Below are 4,543 nucleotides of genomic sequence, written 5' to 3'. Positions count from 1 at the left end.
GGATTATGAGTCAGGTTATTTAAAATCTCAAAGTTTCCCTGTCTGGTTTGATCAGTGGTTAGAGTGTCAGCCCATGGACCAAGGGTCTCAGGTTTGATTCCTGATCAAAGGCATGTACCTTGTTTGCAGGCTCAATCCCCAGCCTTGACTGCAGCTCTTGCAAGAGGCAATCAATTGATGTCTCTCACATTGATGTTTCTCTCTCTCTCTCTCTCCCCCACCACTCTCTCTAAAAATTAATGGAGGGAGAACCAAGATGGTGGCATAGGTAATCTCAGTATTGGCTGCCTCCCAGAACCACATCAAAATTATAACTAAAATACAGGACAACCATCATTCAGAACCAGCTGAAATCTGGTTGAATGGAAGTCCTACAACTAGAGAAGTAAAGAAAGTACATTGAGACTGGTAGGAAGGGTGGAATGTTGAAGGGTATTCTTTAGAAGAGGAAGAAGAAAAAGAAGAAGAAGAAGAAAAAGAAAAGATAAAAAATATGAACAATAAAATGGCAATAAATACATATCTATCAACAATTGAATCCAAAATCAAAATAAACAAGCAAGAAATCTAATGAACAAAATAAACTGGTGAATAAAATAGAACTAGAGGCATGGAAACATGGAACAGACTGACGAATCTCCGAGGGAGGGAGGAGGGAGGGGGAAGAGATTAACCAAAGGTCTTATATGCATTACCTATGGACACAGACAATAGGGTGGTAAAGTTCTGGGGCAGGAGGAAACTGTGTGGAGGGTGGCAATGGGGGAGAAAGGGGGGACATCTGTAACACTCTCATCAATAAAGATTAAAAATAAATAAATATCAATGGAAAAAGTGTCCTCCGGTGATGAATAAATAAATAAATAAATAAAACCTCAAAGTTGAATTTCTTTGCTACCAAGACTCTCAACAGCCTCATGCTTTTTTTTTTTTTTAACTGTTTACTTAACATTATATTCTTTAATTAGCAACCTTGGGAAAAAATTACATCAGGACTCAAGAGGCAAATGTTAAAATCCACAACAAGCTGTTTTCCCTTGTTATGCTGCACAGACCCACTCCAGATCTGGCCACAGCTTACTGTCCACATCCCGGTCCCAGGTACGCTGGTTGCAAACTGGCTTCACTTCATTCAAGGGCCTAGCTCGAAGGCTTTCATGGCGTCCTCAAGTTTGAGTATCCCTCGCTCCTGCCTCAGGCGGTGCCTCTTGGCCATGGACTGGAGCATCCACTTGGTTCGGAGTTTGTACAGGTAATTGCCATAAGCCACGACCTTGGTGAGGTTCGAGGATTCTAGAACCTTCAGCTCGAGCATGGCTTTGCTCACTTGCTCGATGTATAGGATTCCAGATCCTCAGGGGCCAAACATGGCTTCCAGCAACCCCTTCTGGACCTGGAACACCTCAGACTCTCTCAAGTCCTCAGGAACTTTCACCCATGGTGGAATATCTTTCCAGCAGCCATCCCCACCTTGAATGCCTCCAAAGGAAAATCACGCTCGGAGTTATGTTAGGCCTAAGAGGGTCAGCCCCATGCTTTTAATATATATATATATATTGATTTCAGAGAGGGAGAGAGAGAGAGAAAAATCAATGATGACAGAGAATCATTGATTAGCTGCCTCCTGCACGCCCCCTGCTGGGGATGGAGCCTGCAACCTGGGCCTGTGTCCTGCAGTAATGGAACTGTGACCTCCTAGTTCATAGGTCTATGCTCAATCACTGAACCACACCCATTGGGCAACAGGCCCATGCTTTTGTTTCCAAATCAAAACTGTCCAAGTTATCACCTACACCTATGATATTCAGAAAACTCAAGGAAGAATTATTAGAACCATTGTTTTAAACAATTTGATGTTTTCAGAACTAGGGCATAGACCAACACAGAAACATGCTACTTTTTAAAAGTTGATAGCAGAGACTCAATGAAATCTGGCAAAAGCAATAGATAGAAACTCCTGAGAGTTGGGAAAATGTTTGCTTTAGCCTTCAGAGCCTATGACAGTTTGAGCCAGTTTGTAACCTAGAAAATTTAACCTTATTGGAAATGTCTAAAATCAGTAAGCTAAGTGTGGCAGTTCACTTAATTATGAAGGAGTTTAAAAAATCCCCTGTCCATAACAAATTTTGCTATTTGCTATATTTATGTTTTCTTAAAAATTTTAGAGATGTGCAATGGTCAAGTCTAGTCTGATTCTCCACTTTACATATTTAGAAATTCTCAATTTCCATTTCTATTTGAGTTTGTTGTTTCAGGCACTTCAATGATAAATTGTGTGTGAATTCTGTCAGGTGACATTTTCTTTTTTTGCTCCACTATCCAGAGAGAATAAATTGTGTCTATAGCAACCAATATTCCATTCAGAGAGTTTTTTTTATTACATGTCTCAAATCCTGTGTTTGCTTCTGTTTTTCTCCTTCCTCAGAGACCCGATGCATTTTTAACTCTGTGCTACAGTATCCGCTCCCTTGTTTTTTGGAGTGGAGGTTTTTAGGTATATAATATGTGTATCATAGGAAAGTCCTCCCGGGGAATCTGCGTTTGATTCAGCACTAGACTTATTCTTAGTGCATTTTTAAAATGAAGCTGCTGTGGATGCCTCTGCCTACAGAACCAAGGACCTAGTGGGAATCAGCACTTCTACCAGATGCTCTTCCTTGCAACTTGGCATTTCCACCAGTTTTGATTACCTCTACCCTTTGGAAACAGTAGAAAGATTCCTTTCTGTCATGTACTTTTTTGTGGTTGTGAACACAGCTCCTGTATTCTATTTCCATTCATTTTCCTTGTCCTTGTAGTAGACATAACTGAGTTTTATTAATCTCTATCTTTTTTCTTTTTTTAAGCTGGTTAAATTTTGGTTCTACCTTTTTTGTTGGGTTTAATTGCAGCCTCTTTATTACTCCTCTTTTCACACTGTTTTCTGGTCCAGAGATTCCTCCTCCTCCTCCTCCTCCTCCACCACCTCCGCCTCCTCCTTTTTAACTAAGCAATTTACTTTCCTACATGACCAGTCTTGGATGGTTTAACTGATTTTGTCCTTTGTTTTTATTTAGTGTTCTTTTACTTCCCAGTAATCCCTCTAACATACTCGAGGGTGGCATCTCTAGAAGCAAAACGAAATAATTATTATTCACCATCTCACAGTACTATGTTCACCTTGTAACTGATACAATAATGCTGGAAATGTTGCACATACATTTTCCTGGTATTATTATCTCTAATTGGTCATGTTCTTTTTTTCCCCTGTAATCACCTAGTATGCCTGATTTTAAATGTTCTTATTATGTACTAGAGGCCCGGTGCACAAAAATTTGTGCATTCGCGGGGGGGGGGGTCCCCTCAGCCCAGCCTGTGCCCTCTTGCAGTCTGGGACCCCGAGGGGGATGACCATTTGCTGGCTTAAGCATGCTCCCTGGGGGATTGGGCCTAAGCTGGCAGTCAGACATCCCTCTGGCAGCCCGGGAGCCCTCGGGGGATATCCACTTGCCAGCAGGAAGCAGGCCTAAGCTGCAGTTGGACATCCTTAGCGCTGTTGAGGAGGCAGGAGAGGCTCCCACCACTACTGCTGTACTGGCAGCAGTCAGCCTGGCTTGTGGCTGAGCAGAGCTCCCCCTGTGGGAGCGCACTGACCACTAGGGGGCAGCTCCTGCATTGAGCTTCTGCCCCCTGGTGATCAGTGTGTGTCATAGTGACCAGTCATTCCCAGTCGTTCTGCTGTTAGGGTCAATTTGCATATTACCCTTTTATTATATAGGAGTGCCTGGCCATCCTGGGTGAGGGGCTGAGGGCCGTTTGCTGGCTGGCCACAGTCCCTTCATGGTGGGGGGTCCTGCTGGGGTGCCTGGCCAGTCTGTGTGAGGGACTGAGGGCCATTTTCAGGCTGGCTAAGCCCCCCAGCAGGGACCCTCACCCCATGAGGGTGTTGCCATCCTGGGTGAGGGGCTGATGGCTGTTTGCAGGCTGACCCTGGCCCCCAGCCACCCAAGCTCCCAGTGGAGGCTGGCTGGAAACAGGTATCTGGAATTTATTTACCTTCTATAATTGAAACTTTGTTGCCATGAACGGAGGCCACAGCTGGCTCAGGGCCGGCAGAAAGCTTGGCTTCCTCCATCACCAGGGCAACCAAGCCTCCTGCTTGCTCCAGCTCCGTGGCTGCCAGCTGCCATCTTGGTTGGGTTAATTTGCATATAGTCGCTCTGATTGACTGGTGGGCGTGGCTTGGGGCATAGTGAAGGTACGGCCAATTAGCATCTTTGTCTTTTATTCATGTGGATTCTTCTTATTATGGATTATGTATCAGAAACTTTCAGAGGGTTATTTCCCTCCAAGAATTTCCTGGAATCCACTGCCTTTGAGAAAATCAATCCAACTTATTTTTCCTTTGAATTATTGCCTCTCTTTTGTCAGATGTCTCTGTCCATAACGCAGTAAAAGAAAAATTCTCCTTTTTCAAGTCTCATTCCCAGCGTGTGAAATCGCACAGCCCCACCCACCCATGCCGCCTCGCCGTGCTCACAGCCCTGCCTACCTGCTCTGGTCT

The 4,543-nt window shown here is 44.2% G+C and overlaps 1 pseudogene; it reads right to left on the bottom strand.

Annotated features, from left to right (window-relative positions):
* Positions 1-1,123: 1,123 nt before the first annotated feature.
* On the bottom strand, positions 1,124-1,646 carry LOC102426048 (annotated as a pseudogene).
* Positions 1,647-4,543: the final 2,897 nt, after the last annotated feature.

The sequence above is a fragment of the Myotis lucifugus genome, unplaced genomic scaffold (genome assembly GCF_000147115.1).
Source record: "Myotis lucifugus unplaced genomic scaffold, Myoluc2.0 scaffold_24, whole genome shotgun sequence".
NCBI lineage: Eukaryota > Metazoa > Chordata > Mammalia > Chiroptera > Vespertilionidae > Myotis > Myotis lucifugus.
This window is presented reverse-complemented; position numbering and strand designations above follow the sequence as displayed.